Genomic DNA, 19,203 nt, shown 5'->3' with positions numbered 1-19,203 from the left:
AATTAAATCCATGGCGTAACAGCCCTCTGAGAGCCAAAGCCGACTAACTTGACTGCTGGCCTCACGTTCACATGCCTAAGCAGAGGTGAACGATCATCCAACCAAATATAGGATGACGTGTGGTCAGCACGACGAACCCCCAGCCATTGCTAGTTTTCATGACCGGATTACGCTACCCATTGTAGCTCCCCAATTTCATCACGATGCTGGGTTGGCGCCGGTCCCATACACCAGTCGAAAAGCTCATGAGAAATTTTCTTCTCCCCCGAGACTCGAACCAGCGCGCATTTCGTATCGCCGGTCCGAAGCATGATGCCTCAGACCGCTCGGCTACGGCGCGGGACCTATGACATTCTTAGTTCCAAATATTTTCCTGAAAATTTGTAAGCATGTAATTTTTCACCTGAGGTTAAATAAAATGCGTTTGAGAACTATACAAAACAATTGGAAATTATTTTATTTATCCTCATTGTAAGGTTTCTGGGAAATACGTATCGTGATGATAATACTGTTAAAGTGAATTATAATATAAATTATAAATTCTAATACCTATGTTTTCTAGAGACATGCAATTATTGTGGATCACGAATATGAAAATGGGCGGACGACAGTGCACATGGTAAAGCCTAGTACATGCTGAAAAAATATACGTCAATACATATTGTCAATTTTGAAAAACAAATATTTTCTTAATAAAAAAATTACTGTTACTTGAAAAGCTAACCACCGCTGCTAAGTACATTAGTATTGTTAATAATTATATTATTATCTTTAGTACAGGGGCTTGTCCCTTGTGGCCACTATATGGGGGGGGGGGGTTAAATTTTAGTCTTTTAATATCATGACGCCCCAGGTTATGATATAGGCTATTAGGCACAGTTATTCTATTTAATCCTTTAGAGCACAATGGTGTCTGAGATAAACATACAGGCTTAGAAAAATAATTCTTATTCGTGAACTAGTTTCAAAGAACAAACTGGAGTTTCCTTAGATTTTAAAGTCCACATTTAACGGAAACAAAACTAAAAGAGAACGAATATTAATTTATTTCCGAATTGAATGAAAAATGTCGCTTTATTTTAATATTCAAAAACATCATTAACAGGCTCAAAGAGAATTTGTACTGTTTGAAATGTTGGAAATTGTTTCTTACCTTGGAACATTGTAGAGTGAATAAATGTATTAGACAATGCTACTAAAATAAATAACATATTTAAGTGTATAGGCATACCAGGTAAAGGCAGATGTTTCCTAACTGATATCATTTATTCATCACTTGTTCCTCACTCGACACGCAATGAAATGCGGATGGGTAAACCCCAGGGCCATTTTGGGCGTGGTATCGTGACACAGGTATTTTACGAAATAACACATGCTTTCAAGAACGATGAATATAAATTCATTATGCTCACTTTAATATCCAATAATTATCTTGAGAACAGAATGCTGTGTGAAGAAAATGCATCGCGTCAAACAATTATAATCTGAACAGAATTCGCAATTCTTGTCTTATATCTTCTACTCGTAATATTAGTCCATACATTACAATTTGAAGGAGTTCAGTCTTTACATAGTTTTTGTAACTACTTTTAAATAATAAATTCGTGGAAATCCTATAATTATAAATGTAGATATTACATAGCCTACACGGACAGAACGCCAGACAAATTACGCTATATATGGCGGATCTAACCTATTGTTATATAATATTGCAAAATATCTCAGAACGACGAAAAAGTACGTTGTGAAACATGAAATTCCCATAGGCCTACATCTAATGCGTTAGACAAGAGCATTCAATGTCTAGACTTGAAATATAACTATTTTAATTTATAAAAACCGAGTTGTACTACCTTGCAGAGGCATGAAAGATGGACCTAATTAACACATGTTCATAAAAATGACATTGCGTTAACTAATGCTTGCACCAATGGGAAGAGTAACAGCTGTACCTAACGAGATACGCTTCATTTTAACCGTTATATTAATTGCCAAGTGACACCTGTTGAATTAAATTTGTTAGTACAGTTGCAAGCAGAGTTTAACCATTCTAGGTTCATAATATTGTTTGATTTTCCATCCGCCTCCAGTTTCTCCTTATGATGGGTTTTACCTTCTAAAACCAAACTCTGTATATGGTCTTCATTCCCACTGTTATCTTAGCACGGATGGTGAGTGTGATTTGCGTTACGTCAAGCCAAATCCTAAGCCGAGGAAGGTTGGCTGGTTGGAGCTCGCGGCGGTGCAAGCCCTGCAGACTGGAGCAGGGCAATCAATGGCTGCTGGTAGCACGAGATCGTGCTTAACCCCACCTCTCAGACCCCCTCTGGCCTCGGGCGTGCCCCGGAGTTGGGGGACCAAGGGGGGCACCCACAGGTAAACAACTCTCTCTCTCTCTCTCAAGAACCATAACTGTTTCGACAGGGTGAATAAAAACATCTTTGCGTAGCCAAAGATACGCTTACGGGAATGATTCTTTTCCAGCGTCTGTTTAGAATTTGTTAAAAATGGTTGTTTGGAGTTGTGTTCGCCACCACGTCCAAACCGTATCTGAGGTCAAACCAGTTCTCTTCCAGTTGGTACCAGGGGCTGTTTGCTAACAGAACATCGTCCGAGCGTGAAGCTGATCACTCTCTTGCACCAACTGACGAGGATAAGAACGCATGGAGTCTTTATTAATGGCGCAGTTGTTAATTAAGCATAGCAACAATTTTACTTTACACATAATTTTCGTTAAATTTAATAACCTTTAATCCTAAAGATCATGAATGTTAAATGTACGTAAGTCTTAGCTACGCATTCAGTTAGATTACGCCTACATAAATCAACGACATTGGAAAGCATGTGGAAGGACTGAGAAATACAAAGAAAACGGAACAGCAGGTGTTTGGATCGAGATTTGAATCTCTAACTTCCTGAATATAATCTCCCGACCTCGATATTCGGCTGGCAACACACTTATCAGGACAGGTCAGTTAGCACTCCTATTGTTTGAGCTACGGGATGGAATTCCAGGGTTTGAATCCCATCATGGAAGAATTTTTCGTCACAACGTCTGGGGCCCAGTTCCATGAATACCGGGGTTCTTTCATAGAATCGAGTAAAGCGATAGAGACATGAAGCTAATCATTCACTTCCATTTGTAGCGAGGTTAAGAATAAGTGGAGCTATAATTCAACTTCCCAACACAACTGCGTGGCATCATTTTACGTTTAGCGTGGAGTTAAATTACCCGTGTCTTAGTACTGCGCTGTGAAGGCGTGCTGAAGGTTCAAAATTTAGTTCTCGACACTGTGTCCAGCTTCCAGCTGAGAATTTTATTCTCTGAATGAGAGCTCCCGGTACTTATTGGTATGGAGACCCCAGACTTTCAGTGTTGATGTTGTCGCGAAAAGAAAAATATGTTACCATCACGGGAACAAAAGTTGCAGGCAGCATTCTACTCTTCAGACGGATCTACAAAGATAAGTAAGCTGACAGTGCATTGAATTTTAACCCAGTCGGTAGAACGTGTTTCGGTTCCTTGCCTCTGTTGGCTCTTCAAGGCTCTCAGCCCCATGGTCACACCCTTTCGTGATTTCTCTCTTTATATGGGTTCACTATTTGTGGGAAACCAGGCTTCACTCGTGGGTCACTGCTATCATATAAAATCTGCACGTTTGTTCTACAGATTCAATTAAATGTGTCTCATTTTACATTTTCTCATTCGGTTCTTGTAGGATCATTTGGTTACGCAGTGCACGTTTCTAGCAAATCTACTCCAGAGTAGTGCCTGCTGCTTCGTATTCACGAAAATCACGGGTTAAATCCAGAGACCGACTTTTATGACTACAATTTTAATAGCGGTCTTTTCTGACATACACAATGAAGTCTTAAGGACCGAAGTACTTACGGAGTCCAGAAGTAACGCGTTTTAGTTACGCTGTTGATATACGAGACTAGCATTAAAGGTTTCGCTTATTTCGACAAACTTCCAAGGATTAAAAGTTCATTTTTAGAAATAGACAATGTGAGATTATATACAGAGAACCACATATAGACGAATTCCAAATAAAAACTATAAAATGCATGCTTCACATTCTAACACACTTAAAGCAATTAAATATATTAAATACTTTAAAAGTAATATTATCTATAACAGTGATTTTAGAACGCAATTTTTAAGAGACAGAAAGTAAATAAAATGTCGACTTCATTTTCATTTAAAGTAGGGGTTGTATTGGACTGATACGAATCAAAATTGAATTTGCCCAATACATTTGTTAGTGAGATACCAAGTAAAACATTTAATTGAAATTTGTTCAGTAATCTCGGCTATAAACATTTAGTTAAACTGACGGACACAATTGCCCGTTTATGCTTTCATGCGTGAACATAGTAGAGTACATTATTCGAGTTGCAATTATCGATATTAATTACATTCAAATTACATATAACAAAAGAAATAAAATGGGTTTGTTCATAAAGAAAAATTAGAAATGACATTACTTGTTCGGTTTTTATTTTATATCTTGCATATCATGATTTATGATTTATGTTTTGTATTTGTCTCTCTGCGAAAATGATGCCACCCGCAGACAAACATGTTTTACGTTAATGCTGCTTGTTTAGATTATAAGTCGCTTCCTCTTTTCTTGCGTAACTTTTGTCGGTATTATAAATACAGTTATTTTTTGTAAGTGTCTGTAATATGCCAGAATATTAATGTACTTAGTACACTTACAAATCTCCCACGTAAAAAAGATCTTTTGAAGAAAGAAAGCGAATTACATGCAAGAACTGTATAAGGTTTTAATTCTAACAGGCAACATTTTAGTAAATATATCTCACACGTGCGTCGGAGATACACTGGCCTGGTGTGTCCTTTTTTAAACTTTACGACTTGAGATACGATGTATATATAATCGTGCAAGTTTAACATGAAGTGTTCAAATCGCGAGCTTAGAATTTCTGATAGACATTTGATTTTGGGGCAAATAAGTATTCTAAAAAATGTCTCTTTCGTGTTATTATTTACCTTAAAACACTGACATTATTGAGGATGTTCTACTGGATTTTGATACAGTGTAGATTTGCAGGTAGATACTAACATTTCAGAAAACATTACATATCTCCTTTTCAGGGCCGTGAAAACCTAAGTTCTCACAATGATATTCTTGTCGCCCTCTGGCATTAGGTAACACTGGTGGTTGGTTTAGTATTGTTAACAACACAGGAGACCGAAAAGAATGAACGATGTTACTGCAAGAAGAATTATTTTACACATGCGAAACAGTGGTCTAAAGAATTTACGTTCTTGGCTTATGCTGTACAATATATAATTTAAACGTTCTTTACAGCTCGCATCCCAGATTTGTTGTTGTTGTTAAGTAAAGGCAAAGGTAAAACTGTTTCTTTGTTTAATCAAGCGTTACGTCACAAAAATCGGAATGGAGATATATTTCCACGCATTCTTAAACTTAAATGCCATCTATTATTGTACTTTATTATGTTTTTGTATTTTATTTTGTCCTTTGTTTTAGTGCTGGCCTGTAATTGACTTTCAGATGTTGTAAACCACGTTAATAAATGAACTAAAATTAAAAAAATAAATAAATTATTGTAATATATAAGTTTAGGTCAGTTGTAGAAAAACTAGATAACATAAATTGGTAAGTACCGAGTACGAAAGAATTTAGACTTAATTCAGGTTTAACAGTTTTAAACTGATTTATGCTACCACACGTTGCAATTTAACGGTTCTAATGCCCATAGGGAGGTTGTATCTGCAAACAGTTTGATATTTCTATAGAAATATGTAAGATATTTCGTGTATATAAAAATGAACATGTTTACTCACGAGTTATCATTATGTAAAGCACTGACTTGTTCGTATTCTTGTCGCATATTGCAGACTGGGTTAGCATTCAAATGAGTTTGAAGACAGGAAGACTTATATTTCAGTACGAATGTGATCCATCACTGGCGAGCTACAGAATGAAGATTTTGCAGGAAATGGCACATCTGCCAGAGCGTGTGAACACAAAATGGAAACATAAGCAGGGAAGGAATAAATTCATTCCGAATTGTTCGTCGACAGAGGAGCAACTGTTATTTTGCGTTTGCTTCTACTGAAGAAGACAAAACATGTAGAATTGATCTTTTAGACTTCGTCCATTGTGTAATTATAAAATTAAAAAGTAAATGTTTTTGAAACTGTATCCTGCTTCCGATTTCTGGCAAAGAAGAGGGAAGGGAACATAAATCTAGGGTTGTACTACCAGTGAGATTTTAATTATTATTTTACGAATATCTTTATATAATTTGACCCAATTTTCTTTTTGGCGACTCTAAATTGCAGCGAAAAGTTTTATTAAGTAGATCGATGTGATTTTTGACGGAAATGAACTATATTCAATTACAAATTCTGGCAAATTACGTATATAACTTAATGATTCTTGCAAAGAGCTTACAACCACCAGTCGACGTGATCAGAAGCGAAAGCAGGAAAATATGCATCCGCGTTATTAGGAGATACTCTCGTTAATTTCCGCTACTCTATTTGTTGTTCCACTCTCCTATCTTGTATCTTTACCACAGACTCTTCAAGATTGATGGCGTGATTCATGTCACAAAGCTGCTTCATGTATTAAATATTCTGTCGTATTTAACAATGTAGCTAAAGGAAATTAATTTGTATTGTAACCAACAATTTTATCAGACCTTTGCCATAACTATTTTCTATAGCTTCTTGGCAAAGATTGTTTATTTAAATGGCTTGTTTGTTTATTTAAAACTAAATAAGTAAATACAAGTTAATTTATAAGGTGTGCCATTATTATGCTGAATTTTAATTACTGTGTTCCTCCTCGGATGTTTTCCTCAGAATGCTAGTGTAGTCTGTCTGCACGTCTTACCTCAGACAATGCGTTATATCCAAAAGAATGTTCGTATAATTTCGCAGTAACATCTAACAAAGTATCAAGTTTCCATCATATACTTTTTAAAATTACCCAAAATTACACTTTGTAGACAAGCAAATTTCTAAGATTATACGCGCGTGTATCCATTGGAACACTTACTTCCAAAAAGAAATGTAATGGTGATCGAAGTAGCGACACGGTTAGGATTGAATTTGCGAAAAGAACTTGTTTAGTATTTTTAGTAGTCATAGTACATCGTAAATTTTTAACGATGGCATATGACTGTATCCTTTTTTACACTACATACATGCATGCAAGACCAGGTTTGCAACAAGAGGATGAGAGCTCCTATATGTGTGTAGCATGTAGCCTGAAACGTCTGGCATGATATAAGGCAATATGAGGCGTGCAAAACAGTAGCACACGCAATGGAAAATTTGATGGGAGGGACCTAAATTGTTCATGGTCCTATAAAACTTACAGCCTTAAATATATTCCATCTAAGGCTGATATTAATCCGGCAAGAAACGAAACCATTCAATGCAACGTGTTTCTGTGCTACTTCAAAATTCTATTTGTTAGCCATAGACTTAAGAAAACTCACAGGCTGCATTACTATTGGCCTTTGTCAGAATAGGCCTTAACACATGTACGTACGCATATCGTTATAAATTTGTTATGTTTAATATACATTTTTATTTACTAATTGATACGATACTCACCTGATTAAAATTAGTTAATTTATAGACTTTATAGTCGATAAATTAATCGCATAATATATTCTGTTAACGAAAACAATTTAATTAAATGTTGTCTTAATAAATAAAGTGTAGGGACATTTTAGATATGTTGGCGATGGTAAAGAAATTTATCAGTTGTAGTATCCTACTAGGAAGTAACATACTGATATTTCTATTACAATAATTTCAGATACTGAACTAAGTAATTAACACAATGCCCTATTTGAAACGCAAACCTAATACAAACAGAATTTGTAAGCTTTGGTGACGTTAGTAACAACAAGAAAAAACTTTTGTTTTCTGGTTTTTATTTGTTAGGAAAAACTAGAAAAATATCTTTACGACAGATGCTGAAAATGTTCGCCATCTTCTCAAAGACTATTGTATTATAATATTGTATTATAATATTGTATTGTATTGATTACATTGTAACAATGATAGGTACAATTAATTTTAATGACGTTACAAACACATAATTTTAGTTGAATATTAGTCACCAAACAATTTAAATAAATAAAAAGTCAATTTTTAACACAGAATAAATAAATATAATTTACATGTTTGATGGAACTCTTGTAATTGACGGGAATTTATGTAGGGTCAAAAGCTGCTTGAGGAAATTGATTTAACATCCAATTTAATCATTTGATTTAGATCATTTGTGATTCTGATCGCTTTCCTGTGTTTTAACGGAATAATGTTATAGGTTTTCGTGTTACTGTAAATGTCAGCACGTAGGAAAAAAACACATCTGAAACGCATTTATATTTTTAGTTTCAATTGCTGTAGTCTGCTATAACGGGAAATGAGATCAACGTTAGACAGTGATAAACAAATACTATATTACAAGAGCAGGTTTCCGCAATGTCACGTCATAAAATACATATGCTAGGTTATTTATCTGTTTTGAAGGAAGTTTTTAGAACGAGTTTTTGGACCCGTCGAAAAATCATTTGATATTTATGAGAACTTTAAATTATTAAGTCTCTCTTTTTATTTTTACATACACAAAACAAATAATACAGAAAGAATATACAAAGATTATCGCACGAAATACATTTCTCAAGTGGAAATGGTAGCCAACATTCTAATTAATCTTCGTATGTTACACAAGACCAAAGTCTAAAGTAGGCTTACATTTATGGGTTACATCATCTGGAAATGTTATTATGTCTCTTCAAAATACTCTATAGAATAGCACGTGGCACATGTCAACATTGATGATTAACAACGAAATCTGAAATAAGAATATTTGAAGAATTAAAGAGAAAGATAAGTATAAAGTAAACATACCAACTCTTATATAGTTGTAGTTACTTGTAATATCTCAATTGTAACCAGTATTTATACAAAATCTGTAAAGACTAAGTTTTATTTTATTTTGTGTCTGCCATGTTTGCCGACAAAAGAGATGGTCACGAAATATCTTCTTCTTCTATGGTTCTCCGGTCCGTATTCGGTCCATGGCCTCCTCATTTTTTGAGGTTTCGAAACATCTTTCTTTTTACGGTGCAAGGTTGTTAGCCTTGCAACCAACCCCCAACCTGGAGGACCAGGGTACCTCTCTTATGGTGTGGCCTCCGCGTGAAGTAAGGGTGACTGGCATACCCTAAAATACCCCTTCTCCCATAAGTTTCTTGCGAAACATATATAGATGGACAAACAGTCGGACATAATTATGTTCCCACTATGTGTTTATTATATGAATGGTAATAATGCAAACAAATTAAGTTCAGAACTGATAAATTTTCTTCAAAAAGATAACCTAAAACTCATTGGTTTTCGAAAATGCAATTAAGTCTCAAGAAACAAATTAGATGCCAACATCACACAAGCGTTACTTTTAAAACCTCTTAGTTCATGTAGAATATTTAATTTGCATTACATATGTACACACGTATTCATTACATCTGGACGATTGTTTTACAGCTTTAGAAACCGGTAATTTATTAAATTGTATTAATTGCTGTAACGTTTAACAAACACTTATGATAAATACTCAGTTAAATTTCCTGCTATCTTGTAAAGTTATAGGTTCTTCAATCACAAATTATCAACATAAAATAATTTATTTTCGTATATTCTAGACTGGCAACTCCAGTGATCAAGAAATTAATTGCTTTCATAATTAATTATCTAAAATTTCATATACTGGGATACTGGGAACGACCCGTTCTTCAAGTGCCTGAGCACTGCGGGCCCCAACTTTTAGTTGGCTTGATCTATTGACATTCGGTTGGACTCCTTGGACGAGGGATCGGCCCGTCGCAAGGCCTCTACCTGTACAACGCAGGAAAACACGGACAAACATCCATGGCTTGAGTGGGATTTGAACCCACGGTCCCAGCGACAAAGCGGCACAAAGCCCGCGCCTCAGACCGCGGGTCACTGTGACCCAAAATTTTATATTCCAGTCATATATTAATTTTATACAGCAGAGAAAGTTTCTCCCATGTTAAACAATTATCACATTTAGCTACGAGAACACTTGGATTTTAGAATAAAGAGGCTGACATGTGTGGGAACAACTGAACGCCTATTAGCTTTCAGTACGTACTGTACCTCTCAGCTTCTGTTTGATGAAGACCGTGGGTGAGGTGATAGATAGTTGTGATTCTACAATGATAAAAGTTACTGTGTGTCAATGCAAGTTAACTGCTTATGGAACTTGAAGACTGATTACAATTGGCTGGTATCACAGTAGATATACCGGCTCATCAGTCATTTATATGGCAGTTGGTGGGCTCCGCCCCATGTTTGACTGCCACCGCCCGCAGTATATAAATATATATTTTTACTTCTTTATTTGTTATAAGCTTCACTTCATTCCAATGTAAAGCTAATTTTATTTAATTTTCGATAACAAGTTTGAAAACAACATTATATTTTGACGTAATAGTTAACACTTATGTGCTTCAAAGTAAAGAATTGTCACGTTATCTGTCAACTTCACGAGTACAAAAGTGTTTAAGATTTTTCTCAAGTAGAAAAGATTCTTATTTTCAAACGACAAGAAATTCAAGTGACCAGCATTTCCTTAAAGCAATCAGCAGGCTTATATTTCCGTACGGAAAAAAACTTTAATAAAATTTATATAACAGTTCAAGTTCTATTAAAAGCAAAATGTTATTATAGACCTATTTGTAGAACTACAGTTAAACGTTTGATTTATGGCTATGAATATGAAACTTGTTCTCTTACTTTGAGGGAAAACATAGATTGAGGAAAGTCAGAATGTTTGACCCAGGAGAGGTAAAATATTAAAAAACTGGGGAAAACCACATTACAATGAGCTTCATAAGGTCCTATACTTCGCCAAAATATTGTAATTTGATTGTGTCAAGACGAATAAAATAGGAGGGACAAGTAGCTAACAGGAAAGCAAGGAATTAATACATAATTTTGGCTGAAGAACTGCAAACAAATAATTAATTTAAGAGACATAGGCGTAGATGAGACGATAATATTAAAATGAATCATGTCATGGAAAAGTTAGTTACCTCTTAGAGGATTGGCCTGTGTTGATGTCTGATAAACATTTTACAACTACAAGCTTGGCTGTAACATAGAAATAAACCAAAATTCGTAAAATGTTAATGATTATTTTGCTATTGTTCCTGTAACTATGAAACACCAAGTCTGTGAGAATTATGGAGGAAATTTTGGGCATACTCCGATAAACCAACCTCTGTGATGAGACAACAACGCGTTTTGTTGAATGGATAGTTCTGTTCCTCACCACACAACCATTCGCCTTGGCTGGGACATATTGATTATGAATAGATTTATACATAGTAAAGAATCGGAGAGAAAACTCTCATCAGAGTCTGAAGCTCGCTTCGCAGTCCTGAAGGAATAGGAGTAAACGTAAACATAAAGGAATAAATACGCACCAAGAAAAGCTACCAGGAAAATGTTCTTCCTTGTTAAAATTTTGCATATGTTGTGGATAGGATTTATACACTGAAATGAAGAACGACAGATAAAACGGGCTTCTAGGGCCCATCCAGTCAGTTATCGAAAGGGTAACTGGGATTCTTTCCCCGTGGTGCAGCGGCCACACTTTGATGGTGACCACTTAACCTTCGCCTAGTGTAGAGGTTTAGAAAGCGTGGAGCATGTTCTCCACTCTTCTATAGGCCTACGTCTTGATGGAGTGGTTCTTAAGCACAAGAACCACTTTACATTTAACTTCAAATGGCATGAAATAAAAACACGTTGTTTAGACCCAAAGTTGTTTTCTTTACATCCTTAGGAATATTATACATACTAACTAACTAACTAACTAACTAGATGGCTTACCGAACCCGAAGGTTCATCACCGAATTAACCAAAGCCCTCCACCGGACCCTGTCCTGGGCCAACAAAATCCAGTTTCCTTCAACTCCTATCTCGGATAGATCCCGCCTGAGATTATCCTCCCATCTACGTCTAGGTCTCCCCAGCGGTCTCTTCCCTTCAGGTTTCCCAACCAGTACCCGGTGCACACCTCTTGTCCCATCCATGCGCGCTACATGTCCCGCCCATCTCACTCTTCTCGACTTAATCACCCTCACAATACTGGGGGAGCAGTACAGATTTTTAAGCTCGTCATTGTGCAGTTTTCTCCACGCCCCATCGTCTTCCCTCTTAGGCCCAAATATCCTCCTCAACACCCGATTCTCAAACACCTGCAATCTGTGTTCCTCCCTCTGAGTGAGAGACCATGTTTCGCACCCATACAAAACAACAGGCAAGATTATTGTTTTGTATACTTTAATTTTCAGGTTCTTAGAAATCAGACGGGAAGACAAAATATTTTGGACTGAGAAGTAGCAAGCATTTCCGGAATTTAGTCTCCTCCTAACTTCCTCACAAGTATCATTTTGATTTGTTATTGTTGTTCCCAAATATTTGAACTTTGTAACCCTTTCAAAGGATTTATTAGCTACCCTAAGATAATTTTGCCCGCCTGTCTTCTGATGACGAGATACTAACATGTACTTAGTTTTTTCTGAATTTACTTCCAGCCCCACTTGTCTACCAGCCTCTAGTAAAACTTCTGCGTTCCTCTTTATTGTATTTATATCGTCCCCCAATAAATTAACATCATCAGCATATGCCAATAGCTGATGTGTCCCGTTCAATTGCAAACCCTCCTGCCTACCTTGGACCTTCCTGATGGCGTATTCTAGCGCAAAGTTAAAGAGCAAGGGAGACAAAGCATCTCCTTGTTTTAGACCGTTCTTGATGAGGAATGTCTCAGATACATATTTACCTACTCGAATTTTGCTGCAGGTTTCATTTAAGCACATTTTTATTAGACCCACTAGCTTCTTTGGTATACCAAATTCAATAAGAATATTATATAGCACTTCTCTCTTCACAGAGTCATAGGCTTTTTTGAAATCTATAAATAACTGATGTACAGTCCCACCGAACTCCCATTTTTTCTCTAGTATCTGACGAATGCAAAAGATCTGATCAATCGTTGATCTGTTTCGTCTGAACCCACACTGATGATCCCCAATAGTTTCATTCGCATATGGGGTTAATCTTGCCAAAAGAATGTTGGATAGAATTTTGTATGAGGTTGATAGCAGCGATATTCCTCGGTAATTACCACACTCAGTCTTGTCCCCCTTCTTATAAATAGGAATAATTATGGATTCCTTCCATTGATGTGGCATCTCTTCCTTATCCCAAATTAACTGAATAAGCTTATGGATCCTCATATGCAACCCTTTGCCACCTGCTTTAATTAATTCGGCCGGAATCTGATCAATTCCTGGAGATCTATAACTTTTCAACTTCCCAATGGCTAGTTCCACTTCATCTAAGCTAGGTTCTGGCACCAACAGTTCAGCTGTATGCATTTTAATCTGTCTAATATCACCAGTATCATGAACATTTAAGAGCTCGCTAAAGAAATTTTTCCACCTATTCACAATTTTTATTGGATCTGCAAGCAAATTGCCACTATCATCCTTTACCAAATTAGTCTGGGGTTGATATCCTTTCTTAAAGTTATTAATGCCTCTGTACAGGTCTCTGATGTTTTTTTCCTTACTATTTGTCTCAAGTTCAGCAATTTTGCCCTTCAGGTATTCCCTTTTCTTAGTCCTAAAGGTTCTACTAGCCTCACGTCTCACGTTACATAGATTATCCGCATTTGTTTTGTTTGGGTTCTGCAACCATTGAAATTTTGTTTGCTTCCTTCGATCTATTAATTTTGAACATTCTTCATCAAACCACGGTTTATTTTGCTTTCTCCTGTAGTATCCTAGTTTCTCTTTTGCTGAAATTTTGATGCAGTTTCTGACATTTTCCCACTCCCTGTTGATGTCCACACTTTCATTATCCTCATTTGTCTCTAAAATTTGAAACCTATTCGAAATTTCAACTTGATATTGTTCCTTTGCCTCTCCCTCACTTAATTTTTTCAAATCAAATCTTTCTGTGTCAAAATTTTGTTTAGTTCGTCTACTTACTGAAAGCCGCTCCCTCACTTTTGCTACCACCAGATAATGATCAGTGTCGCAATCTGCTCCTCTGAATGATCTCACATCAATTACATTTGTCTGCCTTCTCTTATCTACTAAAACATGATCTATTTGATTGTGTGTTCTGCCATCTGGGGAAGTCCAAGTGTATTTATGAACATCACGGTGTGGAAATTTTGTACTTTTTACAATTAAATCTTTTGACGTAGCGAAGGTCACTGCTCTGACGCCATTATCATTACTAAGTGCATGGAGACTCTCGCTGCCTATTGTGGGTTTGAAGACATCCTCCCTCCCAATTTTTGCATTGAAATCTCCTAGCAGAATTTTCATGTGATACTTGCCAAATGTATCAAATACTGATTCCAATTCTTCATAAAAGCTATCCTTGATATCATCGCTTTTGTCTTCAGTTGGGGCATGAACATTAAGGACAATGATGTCGCACCAACGTCCTTCCAAAATTACGTAAGACAACCTGTCACTAACAAATTCTACTCTCTTAACTGCTGCCCTAATTCTGCTATGAACAAAAAAACCCGTCCCTAGCTGATGATTGTCATTCCCCTTTCCATAGAAAAATGTAAAATTGTCCACTGGGATCGTGCCCTCCCCCTCCCATCGCACTTCCTGCACTGCCACTAAGTCTAACTTATAATTCCCTAATTCCCTACACACTGATTTCAGTGCCCCAGCCCTATAGAGGCTCCTAATGTTCCAGGTACCAAATCTCATGTCCTTTTTCAATTGCCGTGGTCGTGCCAAAGAGTCCGTCCTGATCCGAGGCTTGGTTGATTTTTTCGTAACACATATTTTTTTTAAAGGTGAAAGGTTGTTAGCCCTACACCCAACCCCCAACCTGGAGGACCAGGGTATCACTCTTAGTCTAGCGCATCTCCTTAGACCTGTCCGGCTTGGGTGACCCTACCATGAGCCGAAGCTCAGGCCGGCATAGCCCTAAGGGTCATTTGAGCACGCAAGCCTCCTCACCCGGCAGATTGCCTTCGACAAGGTGGTGATACCTTCGAGAAGGATATTATACATACACTGAAATAAAGTGTATGAGAAAAGAGGTGAAATGTAGGGGATTGGAATTTGAAACATCGCAATAATTACAAGGTCCCTAAACCAAAGGTTCCTGATAACCACTGTCTTATTTAGATAGTCGTAAGAACTAAGTCGTCTTTTAGAGCCTATTATAAATTATTGTTGCAGGCCTAATCTCAGCCTCTGATAATCTATCTACTCTTAATACATTCTGGTAGCAAAAATGCAAAAAAAAAATATATGGTGACGTCTATGGCGGTGTCCGGCGGGATCTGCATTTAGTGGGAGTCTGGAATTAAGTCGTTGATTTCTTGTTGGTGCGTTTGACAAAAATCTGGTTTTAGTCGCCGTGAAGATATTTCCAGATTGGATTAGTTTATAAAAACGTTGTAAAATCTGTACTTTCAATGCGGTTTTAAAAGATAATGGAACAGTAAATTGTGTTACTGTCCAACACGAAAAAGGTTAATTCTCTTCAACTTTTATGGGCAATATGCTCCGCTAGTAAGTTAACAAAAACAAACATTTTCTCTGTGGTCTCCAGTCTTGAAATTTTTTTTAGAGATGTGAAATAAATGATTTGCATATATCTGAATAGAGTTCAGTGGTCGCGGTGTTATACAGAGAAGTAGGTAGTTGTCGAATTATTTTATAGTACGTCACGCGTGACGATAATTTTTATTAGCGCATTAAAAGCGATTTAACTGTGACTACTCCTTTATAAACATTTCGTATATTCATCATCATTACGCCTGAAAGATGCTGCACTGTCAGAGCACTGTGTGACAGGTGTTTGCTTTGCAATTCTGTGACGGACGGAACAAATTGTTCATTTCCTGTCACATTACCGTATTTTACAAATTACGTATATTAAGTGCGCACCACATGTGGGAGATTGTAGCTCAAATAAAACTTTTAATACTTCAACCTTAGTAGATACTAAATGGAAGATAAGGCTTTTAAGACACAAGCGCAAATTTAAGGGTAATATTTAAATTAGATCATAAAGAAACAGCGTAGGGGGCTGTATTTTATATTAATTTCTTCAGAACAGGGACTAGTAGCAGGCTATTGTGGACACGATAATGAACCTTAGGCTACCATGATAAATTTAGGATTTTTTTCTTTATCAGCAGAGCGATTATTAGTTTTTTAAGACGGACTCAACTCCATGGAGTAAGTTAATGAACACAGATACGTATGAAGATTGCTGTCTTCTGGGTTGTTGCGCCGTGTAGTCTGGTAGATGTTTACTACACGGCGCAACAACCCAGAATACAGCAATCTTCAGACTCACCGTCGTGAAAACCTCAAATCCTATACAGAAACGAATATTCTTATAAATGGAGAAGCCGTAAAATAATAGAGTAATTTGAGAATAACTGTACGATGTGCTTGGAAGCCTCTTAACTAATTACAGAGCGTTATCTTAGAAGTTAATTTACTGCAGACTTAAATGTATTTTTCATACTTCTTATCACCAGTGTGAAAACTACAATACACAGACATTAGTTGTGTTCTTTTGAAAGATAAGCAGTAAGTTACACATTCCACTGGCTTGGGACACAAAATATTTTGCTTGTATTTAATTAAATACAACAACATGAATTTGTCCTAAGTAAAAGTAATGACTTAAATTACCTACATGATGTAAAAATAGTGAAATATCAATCCGATTTTAATTTTAAAGTACGTGACGTAGTGATTTATACGGACCAAAATTAAATTCGTGCAAATTTAAATAAAGCGCCAAACCAAATTCAAAATTCTGAGTTGTGTTGAAGATGAAACATGCGATCTAGGAGACCGACCGCTAGATGTAAACCCATATTATGGTTTTATTCACAGTTTTACAAAAAATACACAAAGTTTTACATTATGAACCTAAAGATTCAAGAACTGTTGTTATTTTCAAGTATGAACATTCTGATTATGTGTGCAAGTACACATGTTACGTATGCGTTCATGCATAAAAGCTTGGTTTATCTAATGGTGTCTCAATTGATCATACCATAAAGCGTCGAATGACAGGATGATTAACGAATTGGAAGGGATGAGGAAGGATGTACCTTGAAAGGTATTATCCCAGAATACCAATTAAGTATCCAAAACATTCCACTGCGTCTTTCAGTTACTCATTTTAGCTCAAGAAATAAAACCAAGGATGACAATTCGGACAGTGTAAGGAATCTGTTTGTATACACCGACAGTGAAGATTTTTATTCCCGAAAAAATGGCTCATATACATTATGAGGAAGGCATGTGTAAAGAGGTTCACAGCATTTTGTCAGTATTTCAGGAGCTCATAGTCAGGAATATCATATGAACAAGGTTGGTGACAAAGACGTCGACATTCTCTAAAACATTCGACTGAACTCATTACTTACATGGTTATTCATCCGAGAAGGCTTTACTGAAAATATTAAAGAAACTAAATTATAAACAACTGCAATTAATTATCGTGAAAAACCGAGCTCTAAATCGGCTTACACTTTGGGAATGAGTCGGTTCTGCCAACGCGATCACTGGGCCCGACAGTGTTTTGATTCGGAGCGCTGTCTAGAACACGTGCTTCATTCGTTCCACTGCGGTGGATTGGCCGTGTTTAATCATTTAGACAAAGTCTTTCTATTCGGTAATAGAACCTGAAAATTAAACAACGCCAATACCTTAACTCGCCACTGGTCACGATCCTGAGCCAGTTTCATCCACATTCATCCTACGCAAGACCCCTCCTTAAGATCTGTACAAAATGTAAATAAAAATAAAACACCAGTAACCTGCGATCTTAATATTACTGAAGGCGACGTGTTTATTTATTAAAGAGTATTCTTGCCTGTGTTCTTGGACTGCGATGAAATTAATAAGCTTTTCTATTTTGTGCTACATTTTTACATTTTGAGCGCTTGAGGTGTCATGCACGGAATATTTTGTACATCATAATGAAATTTTCGGGGACCCCCGAAGCGCGGGACCAGGGAAACAGCCCCGTTTGCCTCGCCCTTATGACTGCCCTGTCCACATTACATTATAAAATCCATCTTCATGAAATCCGTCTTATTACTATAACTTCACAAAAGTTTTAAATTACTGTGAATGTGACCGGTCCGCCACTGTTTATGTACATGACCAGAGTCAGCCTTGTTTGTACGTCACTTACAAACACTGTACTGCGCATACGTAGTCTATCTGGGAATGAGTCTGATATCCCGTTACCACACTTGTTCAATCGTGCGGTTGAGAGGTGACGATTCAACAATAAATATGACCTCAAGAACACTTTAAACAGGATTTCACATGCCTTGTGGTTCCTATGAATATAATACGCACGGAACAACAATCATTGATTCTTCCTCGCTTCCACCTCTTTACGCAGTGAAGTGAGCCACGACGCTTCTGAAGATGGCTGTCTTCTGGGTTGTAGCGCTGTGTAGCCTGTTAGAAGTTCACCGACGTTTCCGAGGTCCTCGTTTCTTCCGTCATCGGTCTTTTACCAGACTACACGGAGCTACAACCCAGAAGACAGCCTTCTTCTTACTCATAGCCATGAGAACCTCAAATCCTGTACAGAGCTTTACGTCGAATATCAAATAACATAAAAAGAATAAGGTATTAGGAAGGATATATGAACAACAGAAGTAAAAAAGAATAGATGATTGAAACATGTAGCATACATGGGCAGATGAGATATGTTTCCACATATTAGGTTACAGAACTTTAAAGAAATATTAATTCGGAACATATAGGCGTAGATGTATTATGTATTAAATTTTACCTTAAAGAAAAACGACAGGAAAGTGTGGAATTAAAGTGGTCAACATATTTCACACTACCTTTCATGGAATCAGAATTTTCATTACCGTATTTATTGGATCTTGAGGCAGGTGAATCAGTCAACACCCATATATCCTATTAAGATCTGCTTTATTTTGTCCTTCGATATCGTTTGCTCTTAGGACTTCTTCAGATATTTCGACGAAGAACTTATATACATTTCTAATCTCTTAATAATGCTTTCTAAAGAATAGAAAT

General features: G+C 36.7%; 1 long non-coding RNA gene across 1 annotated transcript in view; it reads right to left on the bottom strand.

Annotated features, from left to right (window-relative positions):
• Window positions 1–8,653: 8,653 nt before the first annotated feature.
• The window catches only part of LOC110830755 (uncharacterized), a 65,485-nt gene continuing 54,935 nt past the window's right edge, over window positions 8,654–19,203 (bottom strand). Inside the window, exon 5 of the long non-coding RNA XR_002543366.2 lies at window positions 8,654–8,879. This is a non-coding gene — a long non-coding RNA (uncharacterized LOC110830755). The remainder of the gene's footprint in view (window positions 8,880–19,203) is intronic.

This window comes from Zootermopsis nevadensis, unplaced genomic scaffold (genome assembly GCF_977971745.1).
Source record: "Zootermopsis nevadensis isolate Lab colony 2312 unplaced genomic scaffold, Znev_1.0 Znev_ptg000013l, whole genome shotgun sequence".
NCBI classification, from domain to species: Eukaryota; Metazoa; Arthropoda; class Insecta; order Blattodea; family Termopsidae; genus Zootermopsis; species Zootermopsis nevadensis.
This window is presented reverse-complemented; position numbering and strand designations above follow the sequence as displayed.